Source organism: Urocitellus parryii, unplaced genomic scaffold (genome assembly GCF_045843805.1).
Source record: "Urocitellus parryii isolate mUroPar1 unplaced genomic scaffold, mUroPar1.hap1 Scaffold_48, whole genome shotgun sequence".
Lineage (NCBI taxonomy): Eukaryota > Metazoa > Chordata > Mammalia > Rodentia > Sciuridae > Urocitellus > Urocitellus parryii.
Genome location: NW_027554049.1, coordinates 4,864,864 through 4,882,587, shown reverse-complemented (window position 1 = coordinate 4,882,587; position 17,724 = coordinate 4,864,864). Strand labels below are relative to the sequence as shown.

Here is a 17,724-nt window from a genome sequence, read left to right as displayed (position 1 = left end):
CGGGTGCTGCATGGGAGCGCACCCAGACCCACCAAGAACAGGGGGACATGCAGGGACTGAGCTTATGGGCCACAGGTGTGGCTGACACTGAGCTATGAGGAAGCACACCTGTGTACACAGCTGCCCAGCCACCCACAAATGCATGCATGCTCAAAGACATACAAAGAGCAACCACAGGTGTGTCACACCCATGACTTTTTGTGTGCCAGCACAGTAGTTGCTGAGCCTGAATGCATCGGACAGGTTCATGGAGCACACAAATCCTCAAATACTTCCCACAAGCACCAACACAGACAGGATGTGTGCTAAGAGATACAGATCACAGATATCCTGAGACTGGGACTTGAAACACAGGCACAGATGGAGCCAGCTCCACATGTTCACCTGCCAAGGCAGGGTGTCAGGCACAGGTAACACCCAGTTGGTTGCACTATTGGTCTAGAAAGAGTTAACCTGGAAGGTCAGGGGTTAGAGGTTAGCCAGATGAGGCTCCCTCAGACATTCCTGCAAAGTAGCTAGAAACTTCAGGAATGTAGCCTTTTCAGACCTAGGGAGAGCTGCCCTGCTGGGACACCTGGGCAGCTAGCTGTGAGCTGAAAAGAAGCCATGCCTTGTCTCTCAGCATGCAGGATGGTGTTTTGGGGCTGTCCACTACCTTAGTCTCTGCCACTTAAAGGAACAAAGAGAGAGGGCCTGAGCTCAGCCTCACCCCACTCCTGTGGCCATGCAGTTGGTGTCCAGATGCACACATGCAGGAATTCTAGCAGGCACCCACAGCGCCCTGTACTGCTGGAGTGACGTTACCTGTGCAGTGACAGTCATATGTCATGTTCAAGGGTGTCAACACAGGCAGTGACCAGACACAGGCACAGTGATGCACAGGTGCTCAGCACTCCTGAATTCACCCTCAAGGCATCACAGAGGCCTCTCCTCCTGGCCTGGCAGCATGGGCCTGATCCTCTGTCACCAGTGGATCTGTACACTCGGCCCTTCTGCAGAAGGGACAGAGATGCCTGTTTCTGACCACATGGGGGCAGAAGCAGCCCCCATCTTAGGGCAGTCTTCCTGGTGCTGTGGTCCCACCGAAAGGTAGACTCTGTTGGGGAGGCTGAAGCAGGTGTGCAGAGCCTCAGACCCTCCTGCAGCAGCTGCATGACCCAGTCTTCTCTGCCCTTCTTGGGACCTTACTTTCCCATCTGAAAATGAGAGGTGGTCTCAAAACCCATCTTCTAAAGCCTTCTTTAAAGAGGTGGGCTCAAAACCCACCTTCTAAAGCCGCCTTTAGCTTGAAGTAAAACAGTCAGCAGAGCAGCTATGGGAGGTGGGAGCACCAAACCCCTGCACACCCTAGACACTTTCCTCTGTAAATGGATCTGGAGTGCAGAAACTGAGGGGCTCCCATCAACTCTGAGCCAAGCAAAGGGAAAGAAATGAGTTATCTAGTGCCCCCTGAGGCCCCCAAATCTATCTCATCTGTCTCTCACTGAGATAGATGTGAGGGTGGTTTATATTCTCCTCCCTGCAGACAGTATGGCCACACTTGGGCCCAGTCTGGATACTAGAGCATACACAGGGGTGCATGGGAGCAGCTGCTGTCCTGCAGAGTGGATGCAGGGGCAGGGTGCAGTTCTCTCCCTCATGGCTCAAATTATTGTAGAAATGTTGTGCACCCTCAGGGCCACCAGAGCTAAGTAGCACACAGGCCTTAAGTGTAGTCTCACCCACTCCACGTCCCAAGGGTGTGTCAGCAGGGGTGGAGTGAGGGGCCCCATGTGCTCATGTGTGTCAATGCTGCGTGAGGGGTGTTCCTGTGCTTATGTGTGCCTGCCCTGTCCTCCTGCCATTCATTTTAGCTGACACTCAGCACAAATACGGTGTGAAGGCCTCAGGGACCCGTGTTCCTTACTCTGGGAATCTGGGCCTTCATTGGTCCAGCCCAGCAGTGCTGGTTAGAGTTCACTCTGTGTACAATTCACAGGCCCTGTGAGCCCTAGGGCCAGAGCCCACCAGGAAGTCCTGATAGGGGCACTAGGCTATGCTGTCTGCAGAGCTTTGGGGCAGAGGTCATCCCCAAGTGGGGAGAGGAGTGGGTACAGGTGGGGTCTCTGCCAGACTGCCAGGTGGAAACAAGAGGATATCTGGGCAGTTCCTTCACAAAGAAAACCTTGGGCGGGATGTGCTGAATCATCATGGATGGTGCTGGAGGGAAAAGGAAAGGGCTAGAAGGGGTCAGGTGGTCAGCTGCTGCTCTGCCTCACCTGAGAGCCCCCTCAGCTGTTCAGGCTGCAGGGTGGATTCTCAGTGCTGGGGTAGTGGCTTTCCTGACACACCCTGGCACATGGCAGCTACCAGTGTCTTAAGGACTGTCCATGGGGCAACCCAATGTGGCCATGGGTGGATCCAGCTCATACCCTGATCTGGTACCTGCTGGGCTCTTTGCTCTCTGAGCCATTCCTAACTTGACATGGCTACCCTGTCCCTGGGCAGCACCATTGCCTGACTGCTCCCCTCTGCTACCACCTGCCCTGGAATCTCTACATACCTTCCTGTCCCCAGAAGCTTATTAAGAGTTGGACTACAGATCTGGGAGGCTGAGGCAGGAGGATCACAAGTTCCAGGCCAGCCTTAGCAACATAGCCGGCAATGTAAGCAACTTACAAGACCCTCTCTCTAAATAAAAAAAAAAATAAAAGGATTGGGGATGTAGCTCATTGGTAAAGTACCTCTGGGTTCAATCCTCATTACTGAAAAAAAGAGGGTACTGCCAGAGGTACCCTCTTCATCAGAGAGAGATACCTGAAAGTCTTCTGCTGAAGAAGCCTAGGTAGACATCCTTGGTCTTCAGCAAGCACTGCCCAAGCTGGAAGATAAGGTTAGATCTAAGGGTGCATAAGTGGGATGTGGTGCTGTTCTGAGGACCCTGCCACTGACACAAGGGTGAGGCAGAGTGCCCACGGACACACAGCGACAGGCAGTGGTCACACCATAGAGGGTCTGAGATCCTGCAGACCAAGTGCTGGCTGCCTGAGATCTCCTGATGCTTATCCATGTTTCTCCTGTGATGTGCCTTCTCTGTCCACCAGCGAGGGTTTGTGGGGAATTTTTGCTGTCTGGGGCCCCACAGGGCAGGATTCAGGCCTAGGAAAAGCAGATATGGAAGCTCAAAATAGAGAAAACTAGTCAGACTCAGAAAAGTCTAAAGGATTCACCATCTTCCATGTTCAAGTAATCCTCTCCAGGAGCAAAGTCCTATTAATGACTGACTGTACACACCTTTAGTCATCACCTTGGAGGTCCCTGTAGTAAAAGCTGAAGAGCAGTCAGACTCTTTTCTCTTCCTCTTCTCCAGTTCCCTCCTCTGCTTCCTTTCCATGCTGCAGGGCAAATATTAATTTGTTCTTAATTCCGGCAGAAAACTAAGGTAATAATGTTTTGATTTCTAATATTCTCAAACTGATATTTCAAGTAAATAAAAAAATATATAAATTCCCTAAGCATGAATGATGAGTTAATTCCCGAAGAAGTCATTCTAACATTTTGACTTATAACAAAAACCCACAAAAGCCCTGATTTATTATCCAGTACATTTTTCTCTACTAAAAACCTAATACATGGTATAAAACTAAACACAAAGGTCTTAAAAGACGTTAAACAATACATTGTGGGATTTTCTTTAAAAATGATTTCATGCCCTACTTTAGAAAATAGAAAGACAGTTTTTTTTGCAACTACTGGAGGAGGGGAGAAGGTATTAAAATACCATGTCTCTCATCAAATCGAAAAGAACTTTTTTTTTTCCGAATTTTGTGATACATGGTAGTAATTCACACCTTTTTCTCTCCTACCTTAAAACCCACAGCCCACATCTCCCAAAATATAACAAGTAGGGCAGTTTCTGTGAAATCTTTAATAAATTTTCTATACCTATATAAGATTACCCTTCAGGTTTTCATTTTTAGGGGAGAAGAGTTATCATGGTTTTCACATAAATGAGAGATAATGCACTCAGTGTTCTACACCATGCTGTTTTCATTTAATAGTATGCCTCGGAGATAAATATGTACTTATTATGGAATTTTTACTAATTTTACTCCCCCCCTGCCCAGGAACAAATTGTATTATTCTGTGTTTTTGTCTTTTATCAATATTCAAACTCTTTGGTTGGTTGCTATATCTTAATTAAAGTCAGTCCTCTATAACTATGGGTTTAGCATTCAAGGATTTAACCAATGTGAGATAAAAAATATTCAAAAAAATTAATTATGTCTATACTGAACATGTAGAGATATTTTCTTGTTATTATTCTCTAACCAGCACAGTATAGAGCTATTTAAATAATATTTACACTGCATTAAGTATTATAAGTATTATGGAGATGATTTAAAGACTATAGGTATATACACATAGGTTGTATGCAAGTATTCTTCCATTTAATATAAGTAATGTGAGCATCAGCAGAGATTTTAATATCTTCAGAAGTCCTGGACCTAATCCTCCTTGGGATTTGGAGGAAAGACTGAACTTACCAGGCATATCAGAAAGGAGTTTCAGAGCTTCATCTGTGCCAAAGAGGAGGAAATTGAAAAGGTGTCATGGTAATAAAAGCTTATTTTATTGGTTTCTTATCTGAATTGATTCTGCATACTTTCAACAGTTCTAGATATTTTATACTTTCACTCAAAAGCCTCCATTGTTCCCAAATATTTATTTAATCATATATAATTATCTTAACTGATCACCTAGGACCATGCAATATCTGCAAAACTTTATGTCCTAGTATTCCTCTACACATATCCCATGCTGTGTCTAAAGTGGCCTTACTAAGAGGCCCCCACATTACTACCTCCATGTTTTTGCTTAGTTTTACTCTGTTAGGAAGCCTTCTCCTTCCTCTAGTAGTAAAAATGTCACAGAACCTCTTTTCCCAAAACAGGGCACGAAATCATTTTAAAATAAAATCCTGTAACACATTGTTTACATGCCTTTTAAGACCTGAGTATTTCTCCTGTATTAGACATATCTGCATACCTAGTATCCCTTCTAGGGTGACTATTAATTACTAAAGAGCAGTGGCAATGTCTTTCTCTTCTGTGTGTATCATGCAGTACTCAGCACAATATCTGAGGTACGTTCTCAATAAATATTTGCTGATTTGAACTCAATTGAATTTGGTACATTTCTACCCCTGCATAGAAATAAGTTTCTGATTTATAATGAGGATTTGTGGTAAATATTTCAGCTAGACTTACTAGAATTTATCTATTCCATTAAATTAAAGGCAACTGTGCAGTCGCCAAATAGGTACTTAATATTTTTCTATAAAGTAAACAGGTTTAAGTTTTCATTTAGTGATAAAGATAAAAAATAAAAAGGAAACTATCAGCAGTAATAGTTCCCATTACAGGGAATGAAAATATTTGGCTTTTAATAAGGTACAGACCAGAATGCAATGATTAAAAAAAAGTAATGAAAAATAGTAATCATTTTTCCCTAGATCTGATTGAAGTCATAAAAAAAGAAAAGGCTCTTGGGTGGCCATGTTGTCAAATAAGAGGAGACTAACAAAGCAAGTTAATCAAAAGAAATAAATTCAAATTTTATCTTCAAAAAAACAACATAAGTTAAATTTCACACCTGACGGAAAAAAAAAAAGGCTATTTCTTAGGGCTGGGTTCTGAGCTTTTCAATGCCTTTGGTTTTCTTCCATCCAAAATAAAGTCGATGGATGAGTTCTTACTTGATATAATATCTCATTTTGGTCAAGATTATTTAACAAATTTCATCACTCTCATTGAAGTCCTGGAACTTGGCACATGGCTTTGACAAATTATCATTAGGAAGAACAGGGAATTTCTAATAGTTATTGGAGAATCACATCATAGGGAGAAGATGGTGAAAATGACCTTCACAATGCACTCATTTTTCATTTCCTCAGTATCACAACTTTCCATCTGAGTTTCCAATATTTCCATTGTAAATGTATCAGATATCACATTTGTATAGTATGTATCAGATGATTTTCTTGTACTTACCAGAAGAAGGGTACAGAAATCAGAATATGAAAAATATGATTTTCAATTGGAAATGAAATTCAAATGGAAAAAGTATTTTTAATTATTAAGGAATTTTTGAAATCCTATCTAACTTGAAAATGGAAGCTACATTTTATCTAATGGTAATATAAGGAAGAAAAAAAGTAAAATATTGTATCCCCAAAATATAAATAGACAATTTAGGAGGAAAGAATATTAAAGCAGGAAAGTTAAAAGAAGCCAATGGATCAATCATATGTTGAGAAAATAAATGTATTTTATGACATTTTTTCAATTTCTGAATTTAGATTCCAAGTTTGTTTGGCTTTTTGTTTGAGTTATAGCAAGCTAATTAAAGAGGAAAATAGAGCTATTTATTTACAAAAATGATTATAGCCATAAGATTATTAAAAAAATAGGAGATGAAGTTTTGACATTACATTTGATGAAAAAAATCTGGTAGATTTGGATATGTTGATACAATAGTTTCCTGAACATTTTTCTTATCGTCAATTTTATAGAACATTTCATGGGTGTCCTATGAAATCCTAAGAAATTGTTATAAGAAACAACCCTTCCAAAACATTTTCAATATAATAGTTAATAACTATTGAGTGTTTATTATAAGCCACATTCAGTGCTAGGTACTAGGCATTTACTGTCTCATTTAATGTTCATTAGAAAATTGTTGGTGAAATCTACAGACGAAGACTCTCAAGTGAATTTTTCAAGGTCACACAAGTGCTAAAAGACACACTTAGAATTCAAACCTAAGAGTAGCAGACTGGAAGATGCATTCACCCATACATCTCAGAAACAAAATGAGTAGGGCTATTAAGCTATGTAACATATATTAAGTGCTCACATGCTAGATACTTTCCTTATCACTCTAGGTGTAACAATTCGTCAGATGTCATATCAATCCATGAGTAAGTAGCATTATCATCCTGCTCTAAAGAGGACTGTAACAAGGCATGAAGAGTTTAAACATTTTCTCAGTATCACACAGCTCATGAGTTCAGAGCAAGGGTTCAAGTCCTAAACTGCCTAGTCCACATACAATGCTACTTTTTGTATGAAAGTTTTAGATAGCTGGGCAGCAAGAAGCTTCAGCATGCATTTCTTTGTACTGTATTGGAGATTACTTGTCCTATTGAGGTTTGGTTGAAATAGAAAGTTCAAATGAAAATAGGTAAGAGGCTTTGGGAGTTATCCAACCATGAGATTATAACTAGTTTCATAATTGTAGAAATTGAAAGGAAAAGAATGGATTTAAATCACAATTTGCTGACGGGGGTTTTGAAGAATGAAAATGGCCACAAGTCTCTGAGTCATGCAAAATGCTTGTGCTGTTGGCAGTGGAAACTGGGAAGTGGAAAGATTCTGAGAAAGTAAATGAGATGGTGATTAATGTTTATATTTATTAGCTATTGTTTTGTTGCTTTATCATCATTTGAATTGATGGGAGGTTTTTTGCAGTATTATATTCATTTATAAAAAGAATACAAGTTGTGGAAGGAGCATTAGTAGTTCATTCTGATTCCATATCCTGGCATTTAGTAAACTTTTGATATTGGAATTCACTTTACATCCCTGTATCAGTCTTTTTAGTTACAGAAGGGCTATAAAGATCAAAATAGGTCATATATCGAATATTACTTTGTAACATATATAGGGATGAAAACTAAAATGATTATCATTATTTCTCTGTCTGGGGCTCTACTCATGGAACAAAAACATCCCAGTTTTGTTATGCAAAAATCTTATTCTTAAACAAATCAATCAAACTCTCTGCCTGTTCTGTAAAATGAACTGCTAGTAGTAACCAACTCAGGAGAGTATATTGAAGATCATTACATGATGGATTCAAGATGCTCATGAAAGTATATAGCACTTAGTAAGTCAAGAAATGAACCACAGAGTAAGTTGACACATGCCATTGCTATTATTAATACTAACATTATTTCTAACTTTATAACTTTTATTATTTGGCCATCTAATGTTGATGCTATGGTCTATTAGGCCATATAAAATTTTTAACTTAATATGTACAGAAAGTAGTACCTCAGTTTTCACAAGTATCCTAATATTTATAGATATTGATGATAATCTCCTAAATAGAAAAGTTTATCAGATAATTAATACTCTTGGCTTATTTTCTAGTTGTGTAAATACAAAAAAAGGATGCTTTGACTTATATGTGTAAATAAAATATACTGTACTTATTTTTTATTGAACAATCATAATTATTTATCATCCAGTTGTTTAAAGTATTTCTCTTACTATATAGTAAAAGAAGAGTAGTTCTGCTGTGTCACAAATTTGATTTAAAAACACAATGACCTTTAGTATTTTTTTCCTTCATTTTCAATGAGTATGTTGAATAATCCAATAGGGAAGGCATTTTCCTTGACAGAAATTTATTATAGTAAAAAAAAAAAAAAAACAAGTGCTGAGATTACAAAATGTTTTAAAATGTTAACATGTGAATATTATTTTAGTGCATATATTTCTACTGTAATGGCATTTGCCATCTGGCATTCTTGCAAATAAGTCTTCTTTCCTCACACACTGTACATCTTTCTACCTGTCTTTCTCAGTTTGTGTCTATTCATAATTAATCTCTGGGTTCATGTAATAGGCCTCTCCTGCATGTTCTCTTAGCTAAAGAAACAAGTACTCAAGAGTGTAACATCATAGGCAGGAAACAAAGGATTCACATTCCACACTCTGTGTTAGAGAGCACTGATATGATTCTCAGGAGCCAAGCTTCTTAGCAACGAAAGGAAGGATTTACAGCCCTCCAGCTTTCTCAGCTACCAAAGCTCTTGAAGGCTTTCAAGAGCTGACCTTCTTAGCAAAGAGCTAGATTCTTTTAATGCACTCACTTTCAAAAGGTAGCATACCTGTTTTTCCAGTGTGATGTGGATGCTATTAAAAGGGAGTTTCCATGGATACGGACCTCAGTGGAAATGAAATAGGATTGTCTTCTTTTCAGATTCATTGTTGCTCTAAATATTCCTAAAACCTAGATCATGCCATCCTTTTATGCACCTTTCTTATGGCTAACATCTTATTTATAAAGCATTGTCAATGATAAGAAATCAATGCCTTTCAAAAGTGTAGGTTCAAACAAAGGTATTTGTGTGAGAGGCTGTAAGATGAACTTGGAGAAATGGTCAGTTAATTAGAGTTCATTGAGTGTGAGCTTTATTAGGGCTCATTCATGTATGGGTTTAGAGAACACACATTAATAAGAGAAACCATCCATTTCTTTGAAATAACACAGAATTTGTCAAATTTAGATCCTTCTTTAAATAATGTGAAATTTAGTTTATATGACAATAACACCACAGGGGCTGGTGTTGTGACTCAGAGGTTCAATCCTCAGAACCACATAAAAATAAAGATATTGTATTCACCTATAACTAAAAAATACATATTTAAAAAAATAATACTATAAAGTCTCCCCTTCATTTTCTCTCTTGTATTTTTAGTCAGTTAATTCTAAGAATATATATGCCCTATAATTACATATTTCTGGAATATTATCATCAAAATACATTAAATTTTCTTTGCCAAGACCTACCTGAATGTCAAATGTAAAAGAATCAGCTCATTTGTTGAGTCTATTATCTGCCCAGCGATAGGCTTGTCTCTGGAACTGCTATATGAAGGGGACATCTATGTTCTGGAAAGCTGATGAGACAGTCACACCACCCACTCTTCATTGAGATATAAGACCTTGCCAGGAAATTTTTCAAGCCTTGAGAAAATAGTTACCGAATATCTGAGATATTTGCCATAAATCAGTGGTGCAAGAACCCCTCACCTGGTAGAAGAGAAAGAAGTATACAAAATAAAGTTAGAATTTTCAAAGTGAGCAACTGATCTAACTTTTTGGTATCAGAATAACTCTTCACCTTGACAAATTTTACGAATTCAGCTCAGCAGCATCAGTGATTTAACAACCCATCGAAGCATAAGAGGAAAATCAGTGTTGTCTCAAAGACACAGCTGATCAAATTGATTGAAAATTCAGCTAACTTTACTGGATATTAAGGAATTTTTAATACAGTTAATGAGTTCTTGATCCCCTTACATTGATTCCTGGTCAGATAAATACAGAAAAAAAACACATTGTTTCATGATAATTATGTTATTTTAGCTATTAATAAGCAGAAATAAATCACTCATGGAAAATTCAAAATCAATTTGTGGAATAAAAAACTTTACTTTTTAATGGCTAAAAAGCTAATCTTTTTCATGTATCAGATCACTTTATTTCACTTGGTGTTCAATTCTCAGCACCACATAAAAATAAAAAAATTAAAATATCACTAATTTTTGTAAGAAAAATCAAGGAATTAAAATATCACTAATTTTCTGTATTAATGTCTATATGTGAAATCATGTCCCTAGAAATGCATGTCTACCTTCTAAGGAGTGACCTAACAACTCTGTGGCATCTCATTAATTTGGGAATTGCAATCTATCAGTCTAACAAACATCAATAATTTCCACAAGAAATTTATCTGTGTTTCTGTTTGTTTTGTTATGTTTTTGTTTTTGTTCTTGTTTTGTTTTTTGTCTTGGTAATGTTAAGATGAGAAATAAAAGTGAAGACCTATTGTTATTCTGAAAATCCAAAGTTTAATATTAACTCTCAAATCATAACTTAAAACAATGAACAAATTAAGAGAAGAAAATGACTTGCTTTAAAGGGCACTATTTATCAGATATTCAGATGTCCTTTGAACAGTGCTTTTTCATGAAAAGTTGCACTTGAATAACCTCACTTAAACTTTAAATTGTTTCCCATTTAATTATGAAAAACCACCAACAAATAATGATTTTTGTCAAAAAAATAAAACTGGAGGAAAGTTATTTCAGGTTCTAGCCTTTATTTCATTAAATTATTATTAAGAAGTCAATTTCCAAATAACTTTAAAAGAAACACATTTAACATATGCTTTATTAACTGCTATTTGTGCTTCTTTAGAAAAGAAATTCTAAAAGATTAATTATTCTCTTAACTCTCTATGGACATTTCAGCTAAAAACTTTGAAGGTTGGGAATGGTAGAAAAAAAAAAAACTTTCACAGAAATTCATAAACCCTTCAAGTACCACAAATAGGTTTTAGGGAGAATGAACAATTTATTAGATTTATTGCTTGTACTTGATCACATAACAGAAGTTATAAGGTATTCTACAAAAGAAGATAAAATTGAAGGTTGTTGGTTATTGTAAAATAGCCAAACGAGAGATGTGACCCAGGACTAAAGAAGATGTTATTTTATCTTTTCTGTCACCTGTATATGCCTCTCCCTTGAGTCATTGCTGAGTGTTTTCCATTGTTTTATTTTTTATCCTTTTTGTGAAAAAAGTCTTCTTGTTTAGTAAGCAGAATTAAAGTAGTTGAAGTTTATAGAGTCAATGACTGACAAACAGTAAGGTCAATGTCCATCCCATCCTGGAAAAATTGAGGTTAGAGCAGGTGAAATTATCATTCTGTTTTGTTTTTATGGCTCTAATGGAATGCCAGAGAGTCCCTGACCTCTGCTGCCACCCATGTCTTACTCTAATAGCAACGAGTAACCGTTGACACTCATTTAAAACATGAAATAAGGCAAAGAATGGGCCAATATGCATGTTTGGCCAAAGAAAGTCTTTGAAATAAATTTCAGAGGGCTTTCAAGAAAATCATAACCCTTATTCATTTGGCACATAAGCATTAAAGTTATGGTCAGTAAACACATACACACACACACACACACACACACACACACACACACACAAAATAACCTGTACCATTTATTTTCTTTTGGACCTGAAGACCTATATACTAAGTTATCCTACAAGATAACCATCCACACGTACACATTGTGATTACTGAGAGTATGGACATTGCTGCTAACTGGCTGGAAAATACAGGAGAGATGCTTTGGGCATAGAAGGTTGTTGAGCTGTACACCCAAATCTTTTTTTTTTTAATTTAATGTGAGTTTATTTATTTTCAAAGAATTAGAGAGGGTTTTGTTTTGTTTTCCCCTTTTTTATATGGAGCAATAGCACAGTTTTTGAGAAGAGTTCAACATGTGAATGGAGAATGCAAGTTCTGGTGGTCGACTGGATACTTGATCACAATAGTGACAACAATTGCACCACAAATGGGAAATGTTCCTCACGTATATTCAAAGAAAATATCAGGTTTCATCCAGAAAATGATGAAAAAATGTGTAGAAATTTTCCATGAGGAAGAAAGCTATAGCAGAAATACAACTCAGGCTTAGTTATGACTAGCTGCAAATCTTAATTCTCTTACTAGAATGATGTACAAGAGGAGATTAATGATTTTGATTCATTATTTTCAATGAATTTGGATAATGCTATATATCTTTTGGTATTTTTCTTTTTATATTACTTTTGATTAAATGATATAGTTGTCATTTAATTATTGAACAACTAGCATAGAGCAGACACTAACTAAATAATTATTCCCTTCTCATTAACTGATTATATATCTTTATTGGAAAAAATTAATTTCATTTAATGTGGTGTTATTTGTTGGAGTTCCAGAAATAGAACCATCAAGTAGGGTATTATATAAAGTAGTACTATGTTTTAATTTGGAATAAAAAGTTTAGACTGATTCTGGCATATACAGAACACATAGACACATACAACACACATACTAAAACACACCTGCACTTTAGAAGATATCTGTAAAAATAAATGTAAACTACGTAGGACAGAAGTCTTATAAATAGGTAGTGAGCACATGATATCCTTTTATTATTTTTAACTTTTTAAATTATGCATTTACTGATGTTGTAATAATAACATATTAATGTTTATAAACTGCCTACTTTGTTCTTTAAAATTCTTACATTATTGATAATCATTCTTATATAACTTCTTCATTAAAAATATTATAATAAACTATGATATCATATTATTACCATTTCTTGTCTCTCACACTCATAGATACATTAATTCCTGTAATGTATATTAATTGATGGCAAATGCTTCTGGTCTGCATGCCGGATGATACTAGTTTCACTTCTTATATTAAAATAAAACTTAACTGTTATTTATTGCTTTAAAACAAAGAATAAGATATTGAACTCTACTAGTATTTTACTTATACTTTGCAGTGATCTGTGGGAAAATAAGATTGTATTTAATTTTCTTTTTAGTGTATTGTTTATGAAGATTTATTATAAATGCTCCACTTTGTTTGTATGGAGGATAAAGATGCTTTGAAACACTGTAAGTAACATAGTAATTACTTATTTTTCAGAGTTTTGTAGCATTCACTGTGGATACATGTTGAATCCTGGGAGGACTGCTCTTTGGTAATTAGCTTCATTGTGTCAATAAAATGAAACTTCCCATTTATTCTGTGATGAGTTTTGGTAAAGTATGTTTTACTGAAAAAAAAATCATGCAATTGACTGCATAGAGTTTTGCAAAACACCTCATGTTTTGACTGTTATGTCCTGCCTGCTCCTGATTATTGTTATTTATTTCTTCTCCATTATTTGCTTAAGTTATTCTTTTTTAATTTATATGTGATAGCAGAATGCACTAAAATTCTTACTACACATATAGAGCATATTTTTTCATATCTCTGGTTCTATACAAAGTATATTCACACCAACTCATGTCTTAGTCATTCTATTTGTCTCTTTGTCAACAAAATTACTCTTACTAGTTTTAGTGTTTTCTACCTTGAATTCTACTTTAATATTTTTAATAATTTACTAATTATTTTCAGTTTTTAGATCACAAAGTTCATTGTACATACAAAAGCTGCTCTACTTTATTACATACCTTGTTGAGGTCTTGAATATTCTTGCTTTTCTGACTATTTGATCTGGCTTTGGCAGAGACAGTATACTAAAGTCTCCTATTATTTTTGTGTATCTGACCATTTTGCCTCAAATCTCTTATACTTTCTGCTTTATGACAGCTTCTGCTTTGCTGTTTAGTAGATAAATATTCATAACTGTCATGTCATCATTGTAAGGCACACACTTCAGATTTATAAACTTCTTTCCTTTGCTTGTTTAACACTTCTGTGGCTGCACTCTACCCTGTTGTAACCAATTTTATATCCTTCCTGCTTTTTGGCATGTCTGTTATATTTTTGACCTTGAGGTTTTTTGAATGCCTTTGCTTACACTTGTCTCTTGTATAAAACAAGAGACCAAGATTTTGCTTTGTGAGCAACCTGAAGGTTTTTTGTCTTTTAATAAGCAACTTAATTTCATTTCCATTTTTTGATATGACAATTTTTGTCAGTTCTGACATGTTACTGTATTATGTGTTTACTGCTTTAGATATCTTTCATTATGAGATAGTTTTCAATACTCTCATTTTTCCTTTGATTTTCTAATACTTAGGATATTCTTTTAGTGTATCAAATTGTTAATCTTTATATTACTACCATCCCATGATACTCTCAGTTCTTTATTTTTGATTGCATATTTTTCCCCAAACTGATAAACAATAAAATTAGAATGTATCATTTTCCTCTCCCTCTTGCAAACCTCTCCTTATCAACTATAAAGTTACAATGAGATTATCTTTTGGGATCCTTTGTTACTGTAGTTAAACAGCACATCCTGAACAAATGTCTTTGGCTTGCCACTGACAGTATTCTCTCTTTCCTTATATATACAATAATTTCATCAGAAACTACCTTGATATTGATGATTCTGGATCAATTCTCTTTTGTGCAGAATGTGCCCTTTAATTATTTAGATGCATGTTTTATTTTATTTCAAGATCATTTTCCTAATTGTAACTTAAAATATTTGCTTTGTTCCATTGTTCTGCTATTTCTTTTTGGATTCCAGTTGTATATTTATTGGATCACCTTTGTATGTCTTTAGTATTTCTCCCTTTGTTTTATACTCCACTTATACCCTCCTTTATTGCATTTTATTTTCTTACCTGTTGGCATTTTGATCTGACATTTTGCTATTTAGTGATTATTTCACAATGACTGATTTTTTTCTATATGATTATTAATTCATATCCATTTTTGTTTAGAGTTAATTATCTTAACCATTTTTTTCTTAGAGTTTTCAGTTTCTTAATGTTATTTTATGGTTATAAATATAACATGAGAATTTTTTCTTTTTATTCATAATTTTTATTTTTACATTTTGAGACACGGTCTTGCTAAGTTTCCCGGGCTAGCCTCAAATTTCTTATCCTCATGCCTCAGCTATCACAGTTGCTGGCATTAGAGGCATGTGCCACAGTACATGGCATGAGAATGTCATTTAAATTCACATTGGAATGATGTTTCATAGTATTATCAGATCCATTAAGTATTTTTTTCTCATGAATTTGCTTCTTGTTACTGAGATTTTCTGACCTTTACCCCTTTGGGGGAAGGGGGCAGTACCAGGGATTGAACTCAGGGGGCAATCAACCACTGAGCCACATCTCCAGCCTTGTTTTGTAATTTTTCAAATTTAGAGAAAGGGTCTCACTGAGTTGCTTAACACCTTGCCATTACTGAGGTTGGCTTTGAACTCATGATCCTCCTGTCTCAGCCTCCTGACCTGCTGGGATTATAGGAGTGCACTACCATGCCCAGCCTTTACACTCTATTTTAATGTAATTATTTTACTCTGTTGTTGCATTATCATTATAATTATTAATGCATTTATTATTGCTAATTAAATGAACTTGGTTTTCTTGGTCAAATTATTAGCAGGAAGGTCCTATGAAGAGTTAAATTTGGGTAAGATAGATTTTCTCTTTTCCCAACTTTGTAATGTTTCACTGATTGAAAATTCCTCTTACATGTGACAATATTACCTTGAATATACAGTTCCTTTTCCTTTATCTTTCTCTCTGTTTTAACTATTCCTAGATCACTTCAGAAACTTGATTCCAATAAAATATGGAACACATGGCTGAAATGTTTATTTCTCCAAGAACAAAAATAATAAAAATATGTCTTTAAAATTATAAGGATTATAAATGAAGCCATAGAAAACTTGTTATCAAAGGTGATCTCATCACCTCTTCACTAAATTTGTAATTAATAAGGCAGTACCCCTCCTCGCTACGAACTGATGAATATAATATGGAGGAGACTCCATATTGCATAACTATAGGAAGTGATACAGCACAGAATCCATGAACAACTGAGGATGGGAATGAGGGTGTTAGTCACAGAAAGTGAAGTACCCTTTGATAGAATGGGAGCTTTGACTCATTAAGAGTGGGCATAGCCACAACTCTTAGCATTGTATGTGTCTGCAAATCCTCCCTCTCCATTTATTTTATGCTCTTCATTGAGTCAGAGGGTTCAAAGGTAATGGAAAATGTTCTTGAATGTTCTTGGACCTCTCCTGTATAGATTCTGCATACTTTCTTCCTTTTTACAGAACATAAAAAATTTTGCCACTATTTGCCATATCCACTATTTTTATTAGTGGGTGATGTACATGCTTAATTCAGGTCAAAGTCTCACTTATTTCTAGAATCTTAAAACTAAACAAAACATATAAACACCAAATTATACTCTATTAGTTTACAAATGGAAAAATTAAACTCACAAAGTTGAAGTAAAATGCTCACTGCACACAAGGAGCTGGTAACCGATCTATCTATACCTGAAATTCAGTTCTGAGGCTTTTTCTATAAAATTGTAAACTTGTGCACCTCTCCATTACTTTATAGGTTTCAAAAATTCTACCATATAATCTACTCTGAAGTGAAACAATTCAAAATCTTGAGGCTGGCAAAGAACCTATAAGAACATTTAATCCCATCTAATCACTGTACACTATGTGAATGATAACTCCCACTTTCAACAAAATTTGCTTATATAGTAATCAAAAATCATTTCTACAGATGCATTTGTTATTGAAATGTAAATATTATACATAAGTATTGTAAAGACACACTTAAGATGGAAGAAGAAACTTCAAAAGTCATTATATAGCATGAAATAATTTAATAATAAACATACATTAAATGATGTTTCAAAAACCAGAAGCAATACTCACTGTCACAACCATTGTAAAGAAATTTTCATTATACCCATACTTAATTTATATATATTTAGTTGCACACAGTCAGAAATAAAAGTGTAATCTTCTTACCTACTAAGTTAAACTGTATGAAACTGGCATTTTTATAATTGAAAAGCTACCAAACATATGAGCAACTTTATATCATTGATCCCACATGCTTCTGAGTGATTACAGAATGGGAGATACTAATCCTGATCTCCTCTCCTGCATGCATTTTGTAACATGAGTATTTTACTAGGTAGAATGTGACTCTATTTAAATTTATTTTTCATTTTTTACCAGGGAAGTCTTTAAATACAATGCAATGGCATTGGACATAACATAAATTCATGTACAATACCTTTTTGAGAAGGAGCATTTTAAAAGCATTATTCAGGCCAATTTTGATTATACATGTTTATTACATTAAAATTTATGACTTAAATATATAAATTTGAATAAGGTACACATTGATTTATCTGTGAGTAAATTGAAGCTATATCTAATATTTGCCATTAACTTTTCATATGATTTACATTTTTTTTTCTTTTTTAGCATCTACAGGACATTGATACACTAGTAACCTGAAAACTATCTGGACTACCTCCATGTTACACCAAGAATCTTGGAGAACATATTTTTTTAA

At 35.4% G+C, this 17,724-nt stretch overlaps 1 long non-coding RNA gene across 1 annotated transcript in view; it reads left to right on the top strand.

Annotated features, from left to right (window-relative positions):
- Positions 1 to 17,724, top strand: part of LOC144252593 (uncharacterized) — an 18,803-nt gene extending 1,079 nt beyond the window's left edge. Inside the window, exons 2-3 of the long non-coding RNA XR_013343026.1 lie at positions 13,337 to 13,391; positions 17,634 to 17,724. This is a non-coding gene — a long non-coding RNA (uncharacterized LOC144252593). The remainder of the gene's footprint in view (positions 1 to 13,336; positions 13,392 to 17,633) is intronic.